This window comes from Lepidochelys olivacea (genome assembly GCF_965140295.1).
Source record: "Lepidochelys olivacea isolate rLepOli2 genome assembly, chromosome: 1".
In the NCBI taxonomy this organism is placed as follows: Eukaryota; Metazoa; Chordata; order Testudines; family Cheloniidae; genus Lepidochelys; species Lepidochelys olivacea.
The window spans coordinates 59,530,025-59,540,423 of NC_140411.1; the positions used below are offsets into that span (position 1 = coordinate 59,530,025).

At 48.0% G+C, this 10,399-nt stretch overlaps 1 long non-coding RNA gene across 1 annotated transcript; it reads left to right on the forward strand.

Annotated features, from left to right (window-relative positions):
- Positions 1 to 3,831: 3,831 nt before the first annotated feature.
- Positions 3,832 to 10,078, forward strand: LOC311518677. Its single transcript, XR_014711064.1, has 2 exons — positions 3,832 to 4,701; positions 7,599 to 10,078. It is a non-coding gene; the product is annotated as an uncharacterized lncRNA (long non-coding RNA).
- Positions 10,079 to 10,399: the final 321 nt, after the last annotated feature.

Here is a 10,399-nt window from a genome sequence, read left to right on the forward strand (position 1 = left end):
GCCTTCTTGAAATCCATTGACTTTATTTTGCTGTTCTCCCTCCTACTGTTCCTTAGAATTATGATCTCTACCATTTCATGATCACTTTCACCCAAGCTGCCTTCCACTTTCAAATTCTCAGCCAGTTCCTCCCTATTTGTCAAAATGAAATCTAGAACAACCTCTCCCCTAGAAGCTTTCTCCATCTTCTGAAATAAAAAAATGGTCTCCAATGCATTCCAAGAACTTGCTGGATAATCTGTTCCCTGCTGTGTTATTTTCCCAACAAATGTCTGAGTTGTTGAAGTCCCCCTCATCACCAAGTCCTGCGCTTTGGATGATTTTGTTAGTTGTTTAAAAAAAGCCTCATCCACCTCTTCTTCCTGGTTAGTTGGTCTGTAGTAGACCCCTACCATGACATCACCCTTGTTTTTACCCCTTTTATCCTTACCCAGAGACTTTCAGCAAGTCTGTCTCCTATTTCCATCTCAACCTCAGTCCAAGTGTATACATTTTTAATATATAAGGCACCACCTCTTCCCTTTTTCCCATGCCTATGCTTCCTGAGCAAGCTGTACCCTTCTATACCGATATTCCAGTCATGCGTATTATCCCACCAAGTCTCTGTGATGCCAACTATGTCATAATTTTGTTAATTTACTAGCATTTTGAATTCTTCCTCCTTATTCCCCATACTTCTCACATTAGTATACAGACAACTAAGATACTGATTTGATTCTCCCCCCACCCCAGTTCTGTCTTCTCTCCTTTATCCCTGCTATAACAGCCCAAGCTCCCCCCAGATTCTGACCCTTCTCCCAGGTCTCCATGTTTTTGACTTACCTGTGGGCTTTGGTCACCTGCCTCCTTCAAACTTAGTTTAAAGCCCTCCTCACTAGGTTAGCCAGTCTGTATCCAAATATGCTCTTCCTTGATAGGTGGACCCCATCTCTCCTTAGCAGTCCTTTTTTCTGCAACAGCATCCCATGTTCAAGGAAGCCAAAGCCCTCCTGGTGACACTATCCTCGCAACCAGCCATTCACCACCGGATGTACCTGTCTCTGCCTGGGCCTCTACCCTTGACTGGAAGGATAGAAGAAAATACCACCTGCGCTCCCAAAACCCTCACCCTTACTCCCAGAACCCTGTAGTCACTTCTGATCTGCTGAGGGTCATACCTTGCAGTATCATTAGGGCCCACATGGATGACTATCAAGGGGTAGTAGTCAGAGGGCTGGATGATCCTCAACAATCCCTCCGTAACATCTCAGATATAAGCTCCTGGCAGGCAGCATACGCCCCGGGATACCATGTCAGGATGACAGATGGGTGCCTCCATCCTCCTCAGAAGAGAGTCACCAACCATCACTACCCTACGTTTCCTCCTGGGAGTGGTGACTGCAATCCTCCCAGCCATTATGGAATTATTATCCTAATTCCACTATGATACTTTTAAAGACTGAAATCTCAGCCATAAACATGCAGTCTATAGAGATCAACCAGAAGAAGTGTGTGCGTGTGTGTGTGTGTGTGTGTGGGCGGGGGGGTGGGGAATGCTGTCCTGGGCCCAGGCTGTCCAAAGATCTGCTGTGCTCTCCAAGTTGCTCCGGCTCCCAGGAGAGTTTTAAGTCCTGGACTCCTTTGGGGGTGTATCTCTGCTCCTAGTGCTCTTTATGCCAGTTCAAACCTGCTTTCTGTGGTCTCTTCACCATTCCCAAAACACCCCGGTTCCAGGGACACAGGTCGTCTCGTCAGTGCTTTTACTTTCCGCAGCCCTGGACTGTGTTTTCGATCAGGCTGACCTTGCTGTCTCGCATGTCTGGACAGTTGAATTTTTTCTTTCTCACAGCTGCTCGAGAAAGCCTCAAGCCCCTGATTTTTTTATCTGTCAGCCAAGTCATAACTGTGAGCAGTGTCCTTGGGCTGCTGGGGCCAGTGTCTTAACTTCTGACTGAGCTAGCTGAAATGTTGAGTTAACCTGTTCTCTGCTCTCTTCTTCTTCTCCCCCTTCTCGGCCTCTCGTACCCTGTAAAGGAAACGTCCACTCTCCACTCACACATCTTTGACCCTCCCCAAAATGCTCTGCGATGCTTGCAACAGTGTTAGCCACATACAATGCTGATCTGCCTTCCCTGGAGACTCCCTGAGGGAGGGGGGGCCATTGGGGTGTGGCACTGCACCCCCCAAGCCCCTCCCAGATCCTGCAGCCCTACCCCCTTCCCACCCCCAAACTCCCTCCCAGAGCCTGCACCACCACCCCACACAGCCCCCAGACTCCTTCCATACAATTTTATGTATTTCCCACTTATTAGAATAGGGTTGCTACTAGCTGTTGTTGCACGATACTATAACTCAAGAGTATAATTCTGTCTATCAAATATATAGCAACAAACCTAAATCCTTTTGGGCATCAACTTGGTTCATTAGTCTTTTGTTTTAACCTTTACAAGCAATTCTGGAAGGAACCTACATGAGATATGTTACTCTGCTGCCTGGGTTTTGCAGTTTTATGACAGCATAACACAAGAAGGGCTGTACAATTGCAGCGCATCACAATTATTAAGTGATGTATATCCTAGCAGCTAATATTTTGGTCCTATTGACCTCAGTGGGAATGTTGGCTCCAAGGCAGTGAAAGAGTTAAGAAAGAAATTCCTTATACTATGTGTATATCATCTTGCCCAGTACTATAGTTTTTTAAAGTGAGGTATGTATATATTGTGCTCAAATCTGTATTTGTGGGTAGAAATCAGTTAATTGTACTCACACACAAGTATCTGCACAGGCAAAGGAAGGATTTGCTTGAGCACATATATACATGTGTACATTATGTTTTTGCAGGAAAAAATTTAAGATCTGGGTGTAGATATTATGCTCCAGAGTTTTAAAAAAAGCATCTGAGTTTAAAAAAAAAAGTATCTCTGTGAACTCGTCTCTTGTGAGTTCCTCCTATCACTGATTACAGAACATTCTCAGGGTATTTGATTTCTTCCCCAAAACCAAAAGAAACATCTTCAAAGTCTTGCAGTGTTGTGAGCGATAATTTACTGTACAGCACTTACCATCTGGTCACAGCACCCTTTCCACAGGATCCTGTCACTTCATTGCTCCTGTTAGCTATTCTTCTTGTGATGTAAAACTAAAAGGGGATGGTTAAAGCACAGAGATTCTCAGTGCTTGACATTATCTCATTTTAATGAACCCCATGTTAAAAGGGCCAAGATCAAAAAGAACAGGTTTGTCTACAGCCTACATCTCACACAGGCAGCTGCTTGTTGAACTTTCCAGGGCCTTCCTTAATGACCTCATCGATGAGCTGGAGAAGAAATTCTTCGGAGTTAAAAGAAATTGAACCTCTATGCCATCTTGGGCCTCAGAGACCTCACCTTCCCAGGTCCCATTTTCTATTTAAGGCCTTGTCTACATAGTATAGTTAAACCAGTGAAAACCCAGTAGTGTGGGATACAGTTATAAAGGTGCCTTATGCCTGTATAACTGTGTCTAAGCTAAGGGCTGTATAACAGTAATTATATTGGTTAAAAAGTCACACCCCTAACTGACATAGTTACACTGGAATAAAAACAGTGGGCAGAGTGGGCATAAAACTGAGAGGCAAAATGTTAATCCTGTAGTGACAATCCATGTCCCATCATTTCCCCCCCATCTGGTTCATTATTTTCTGGAACATTTCCAGTTAGTGAGCAATTTTGTCTGCTTTACAAGACTGAAAATATATTTGTTCAATTTGTTTAAAATGTGCTAATTTGTATCAGTTGTGTCCAGAACTGCAAGACAAGAAGCAGTTGGTTTAAATTGCAGCAAGGGCAGTTTAGGTTGGACATTAGTGTTGGGAACACTGGGGCATGGCCACTAGGTAACTCGAGGGGATGGAAGACCACGAGTGTCGATGAAGCCCCCTCGCACTAGGCCCCGGTGTCCTTGGCCCCCCCCTCCTGCCTGAAGGCACTCGCAGCAGCTCTGCATGCTAGGCCCAAGTGTCCTTGGCCCCCCCGCCTGGAGGCACACACAGCAGTTATGCTGAGAATCTGCAACAGTATGTTGCAGAGTCAGACTGCCTGAAACTAAGCAAGGCCAAACAGGGGAGATATGGAAGAACAATGCTGAATAAAGCAGCTTTATGTATAGTTTAACAAATGATATAGAGAATCAGGGAACTAGCTGGGAACTGGATTGGCTGGCTATATGGATACTTGGAGCAGCTTGCTATTGGATAAGTATGCTGGGAAAAAGGATGTATAAAAGCCTGTGTAACTTCCTGCTCTGTTGTACAGGATTTGAGATTCAAATCTCCCTGTACCTTTTTGAAGCTTCAAATAAACTTTTCTGCTTCTCCACCCCGTTGTGATTATTGGGTGCAGCACACCGGGTAACGAACCAACTCAAGCTGTTGTTCAGCCTCTCGGCACTGGGTGCCGGCAACAGCTTTTGGCGTCCCTGGGTGGGCGACGAGGCTGCAATTTAGCCTTGCCCGGACCCCTCCTGGAGGTCGAGGATTGCGGCGAGAACCGATGCCCAGCGCGCACCGGTGAGTTCATCGGGGGCCTCGGAGGAGACGCGATTTGATCGACCCCAGAGGGCACAACGGTGCAACGCACTCATATAGTGGAGAAGGAGTTGTGGACGGCGGTGAAGAACCGGTCCCTTAGACGTGGGGGAGGAGCAGCTGCAGGACGGCGGTGAAGAACCGGTCCCTTGGATAAGGTAGGAACCTTTTAAAATCCGGATTATATGCTCTGTTGGAACCTGGGGACGCCCAGAGTTACCCTGTAGGTATGGGACAGGGACAGAGCTCAGAGGTTAGGGCACGGTGTACGCCCCTAGAGTGCATTCTAGCAAACTGGAAGGTATTTGGTGCGGATCCGATGACTAAGAGCCAATTAAAACGATTCTGTACAGTTGACTGGCCTCAATATCAACTAGAGGACCAGGAGTGGTGGCCACCAGGAGGGTCAATTAATTACAACACGATCCTCCAATTAGTTTTGTTTTGTCAGTGAATGGGTAAATGGAATGAACATATGTATGCGCATTTGTTTCTGACTTTATGTACTCGACCAGATATTTTACAGTGCTGTAATCTGACTCCAACTGGTTCCGTAGCAGCTAATGTTAGTCCCCAGACCCCCACCCCCACTGTAATGGCAGAGCCGGTGTCCCCTTCGGCCCCCACACCCCCACCGTATGCCTCGGGTTACAGAGATTGCCCCCTCGGTGGGACTCTATCCTTTGCTTACCGAGACTGTTGTGGCTTGCCCAGGAGCAGACGGACGTCAGGCTACCACTATGCAAGTTTACACCCATGTGCCATTCAATCCAATAGACTTAGCAGCTTTTAAAACACAGGCTGGGGAATTCTCAACGAACCCAAGCAGGTTTATATCTGTCTTTAAGGGGTGCCTCAGTAGTCACAAGCCGATTGAGACGACTGTAATATCCTCCTGAGAACCCTGTTGTCTGAGGTGGAGAGGGATCAGGTTACAGCTAAGGCAAGGGGAGCGTCAGCTTTCAAGAAAAAGAAAGGAATCTATCTGTCAAGTTCCTACCCCAAGTAACCGTAAGCGGCTCAGGGCATTTCTGGGTATGGCAGGCTTTTGCAGGATATGGATCCCAGAGTTTGGACTGTGGGCTAAACCCCTGTACGACTGTGTAAAAGGAGCAGATCATGACCCCTTCTATTGGACCCCAGAGGCTGACAGGGCATTTAAAATCCTGAAAAGAAAATTGATGGAAGCCCCGGCTCTGGGCCTGCCAGATCTCTCTAAGCCGTTTCAGTTGTATGTACATGAACGAAGGGGGGTGGCCCTAGGAGTGCTTACACATCTGTTAGGAGCATGGAAGCGTCCTGTGGCTTATTTTTCTAAGCAATTGGATCAGGTTGCAAAGGGTTGGCCGGCATGTTTACGGGCGGTCGCAGCTACTGCCCTATTGCTTGAGGAAGCCGAGAAGCTAACATTGGGAGGGGTTATGCAAATCTATACTCCCCATATGGTCCAAGCCTTATTGGATGCAAAGGGAGGGCTTTGGCTCACCCAGGCTCGGATTGCTCGGTACCAGGCTAAGCTGTTAGAGAACTCTGAAGTCACCCTACAGCCTTGCCCCTCCCTTAACCCAGCCACTCTCTTGCCAGAAACAGAGGAACAGAAACATGACTGTTTAGAGATCATAGATGTCCAGTACTCCAGCCGTCCGGATTTAAAGGATGTACCTCTCCCAAATGCAGATTATGAGTGGTTCACTGATGGTAGCAGTACTGTAATAGATGGGCAAAGGAGGGCGGGTTATGCTGTTGTGACCCTCCATGACACTGTGAAAGCTGAAGGTTTGCCTGCTGGGACCTCTGCCCAGCTTGCCGAACTAATAGCCCTGACCCGTGCACTTGAACTGTCAAAAGGAAAGCGGGTCAACATTTTTACTGATTCAAAGTATGCTTTTGGTGTGCTGCATGCTCATGCTGGCCTATGGAAGCAAAGGGGAATGCTGACAGCCCAAGGCTCCCCAGTCAAGTACGGGCCCCAAATCCTCCGGCTCCTAGAAGCTGTACAACTCCCCTCGGAAGTGGCGGTGGTACACTGTAAAGCCCATCAAAGGGAGGATCAAGATGTGGCCAGAGGTAACGCCTGGGCAGATAGAGAGGCTAAGCATGCTGCCACCCTGCCATCCCCTCAGACTGAGAACGCCCATATGCATGCCCTTATCCCATCAGTAGGGGAGCTTCCAACCCCTCAGTACTCTGGGGAGGAGAGACAGCTAACTGACAAACTCAGTCTCCGGGAAAAGGAGGGATGGCTCCATTCCCCAGAAGGGAAGATCCTCTTACCAAAGGGCCTAATCTGGCCAGTGCTGCAGAAACTACATCAAACCACTCATGCTGGCAGGGAAGCACTTATCCAGCTAATGGGAAAATACTTTATCACTTCCGGACTCCGACCCCTGGCTGCCCAGGTACAAGCGGACTGCTTAGTCTGCCAAAAGAATAACCCCCGACCGGGACATCCTGTGCCACCAGCTGCCCTAGAACCCACTCCGGGCCCCGGACAAGTGTGGCAAATAGACTTTACTGAGTTTCCCCGGACTCAAGGGTTCAAATATCTCCTTGTTATAGTGAATCGGTTCAGCGGATGGCCAGAAGCCTTCCCATGCCGTAACTGCACTGCCAGGACAGTGGCCCTCAAGTTTGTTAAGGAGATCATTCCTCGCTTTGGACTCCCCCTGTGGATGGAATCTGACAATGGGACACACTTCACGTTAAAAATCATTCAAAGCATCTCACATGCCTTACAGATCCCCTGGAAACTCCATACGCCCTGGAGACCGCAAGCCAGTGGTGTAGTGGAGCGTACCAATCAGACCCTTAAACGGCATCTCTCAAAATTGTGCCAAGAAGCCTCACTGCGATGGCCTGATGCTTTGCCCCTCGTCCTACTCCGTATCCGCGTTCTCCCAAAGGGTAGATTAGGGCTCAGTCCCTTTGAAATTATGTTTGGAAGGGCATGGCCCATGAATGGCACCCCGGTTCTGTCAGGGGAATGGGAGTTGGGTAATGGCTTTTTGTCACAGTATATGTGTTCCCTGTCTGCTGTTCTCTTGTCTCTTCACAGGTATACCAAGGATTCCCAGCCTCTCCCCTTGGACTCTCCCGTTCACTCCTTACAGCCCGGTGACTCTGTGCTTGTTCGCACCTGGAAAGACGAGCCTCTCCAGGAAAAGTGGAAAGGACCCTATACCATCCTGCTGATCTCCCATACAGCGGCAAAGATCGAGGGACACAAGAACTGGATCCATCACTCTCGTCTGAAGGCCGTACCTGCCCCCTCATCAGCAGAACAGTGGACTGTCCAACCTGCTGACTCCTCATCTAGTGACAATCTCGGGCTAAAGCTACTGTTTAAAAGACACAAATAGCGGGCACCTTAATGCTAAAATGGGCCCACCCAGGTATTGGAGACCTTGGGTTGGGAAGACTCTGCTAATAATTAATTGGGTAACATTGTTATTCTTTGTATTGGTATTTCCAAACTGTGCATATCGGGAGCATAACTCTTTTGTTTTGCTTGCGCACCATGTTGCTACTTTAACAAACCAGACTGATTGCTGGGTATGTGCTCCAACTCCACTATCCCCCAAAACGGGAATGCCCCTTGACATGCTGCCCTTGACCCTAGCAGAATTAGCCACCACCAAAGAGCAGGAAAGAACGGACTCACCGTTCTGGAACAAGACCTCTTTACAGCAAGCCACCTATCAGGACCAGGAGTATTCAGTTGCAGTACTCACTGAGGGAGTGTTATGTTTTACCCGAAACCAATCTGATCCCTATGGGCATCCTGTGGGAAAGAGCTCCTGTGTTATTACACAGTGGGCTGATGGGTATTGGATAAAGACCAACAGGGGAGGCCAACAGTGTGGGTGTAATGGTTCCTCCCCTTTTAGGGAAACACAAATAATCTTACCACAAAAAAGGGGTTTGGAAATGTAACTTGCCGTCCAGTTAATATCTCCAATGTAGCAAGCCAATGGTGGGTTTGTAGTGGTCCCTATGGCGAGTGTAATTTGAACGGCACAATTAGAAATGCCCCCACTTGTACCCAATCAGGAGGATGGGATGCCCCCCTAGGGGCATATGAACTGTTTGGAAAAGCAGCCTTAAATATCCCAGGAATCCCCTTAAGAAACAGTCCTTATTGGGCCCTACAGGGTCACTATTTTGTATGTGGCCGAAAGGCTTACAAGGTGCTGCCAGCCAACTGGACAGGTAGCTGTTATATAGTTCATGGAGTTCCTCATCTTTCCATAACTGCCACACTGCCCAAAGGAAAGATTAGAAATGCCCGAGACACCTCTGTTGAGTCACGAGAAAAGACCCTGCGGCGACTGACTAAGGCATTGGAGGGCAATATGAAGAATCCCCTCACAACCGAGAAGCTGGTAGGGTGCTCTGTACTGGGAATAGCGCCACTGTTTACCGGGCCAGCCCTGGCATGCATAGGCCACTATACTGTAAGGCTGCAGATGGTACTTGAGAAAGTGGCCTTAGAGTTAGAGGACTCGGTTAGTGATTTAGGGTCAGCAGTAAAAACATTAAATAAAGAGGTACAGCAGCTCAGGACGTTTTCCCTCCAAAACTGGCTGGCTTTGGACTATCTCTTGGCATCCCAAGGAGGGGTTTGTGCCCTCATCGGGCCCCGATGTTGTGTATATGTAAATGATAGCAGTTATGAGATCTATGAAAAGGTGGTACAGGCTGAGGCCCATGCCCGAGCCGGAGCACAGGTTGCCTATACTGCCCCAGAGAACAATTGGTTGCAAACCTTGTTTTCAGGCTGGGGTTTGTCATCTTGGCTTGGTGGTTTATTTAGCCTGCTATTGAAATTTCTCTTTCCTGTACTGCTTGTATTACTGGTATTATGCTGTGCGGTATCATGTGTCAGGGCCCTTTTGCAAAAGTTAATAAGTCATTCTCTTCAGGGCTATCACAAAGTGCTTATGCAAAGTCATATTGTAAAAAAATAAGTAGCCCAAGTGAGAAAACTCAGAGCCAAGGCTGTTGAGTGTTCTCAAAGGGGGGAGTTGTTGGGAACACTGGGGCATGGCCACTAGGTAACTCGAGGGGATGGAAGACCACGAGTGTCGATGAAGCCCCCTCGCACTAGGCCCCGGTGTCCTTGCCCCCCCCCTCCTGCCTGAAGGCACTCGCAGCAGCTCTGCGTGCTAGGCCCAAGTGTCCTTGGCCCCCCCGCCTGGAGGCACACACAGCAGTTATGCTGAGAATCTGCAACAGTATGTTGCAGAGTCAGACTGCCTGAAACTAAGCAAGGCCAAACAGGGGAGATATGGAAGAACAATGCTGAATAAAGCAGCTTTATGTATAGTTTAACAAATGATACAGAGAATCAGGGAACTAGCTGGGAACTGGATTGGCTGGCTATATGGATACTTGGAGCAGCTTGCTATTGGATAAGTATGCTGGGAAAAAGGATGTATAAAAGCCTGTGTAACTTCCTGCTCTGTTGTACAGGATTTGAGATTCAAATCTCCCTGTACCTTTTTGAAGCTTCAAATAAACTTTTCTGCTTCTCCACCCCGTTGTGATTATTGGGTGCAGCACACCGGGTAACGAACCAACTCAAGCTGTTGTTCAGCCTCTCGGCACTGGGTGCCGGCAACATTAGGAAAAGTTTCCTAGCTGTCAGGGTGGTTACGCACTGAAATAAATTGCCTCGGGAGGTTGTGGAATCTCTGTCACTGGAGATTTTTAAGAGCAGGTTAGACAAACACCTGTCAGGGATGGTCTAGATAATGCTTAGTCCTGCCTTGAGTGCAAGAGACTGGAGTAGAAGACCTCTCAAGGTCCCTTCCAGTCCTATGATTCTATGATTTGTAATTTGGAAAACTGCACACT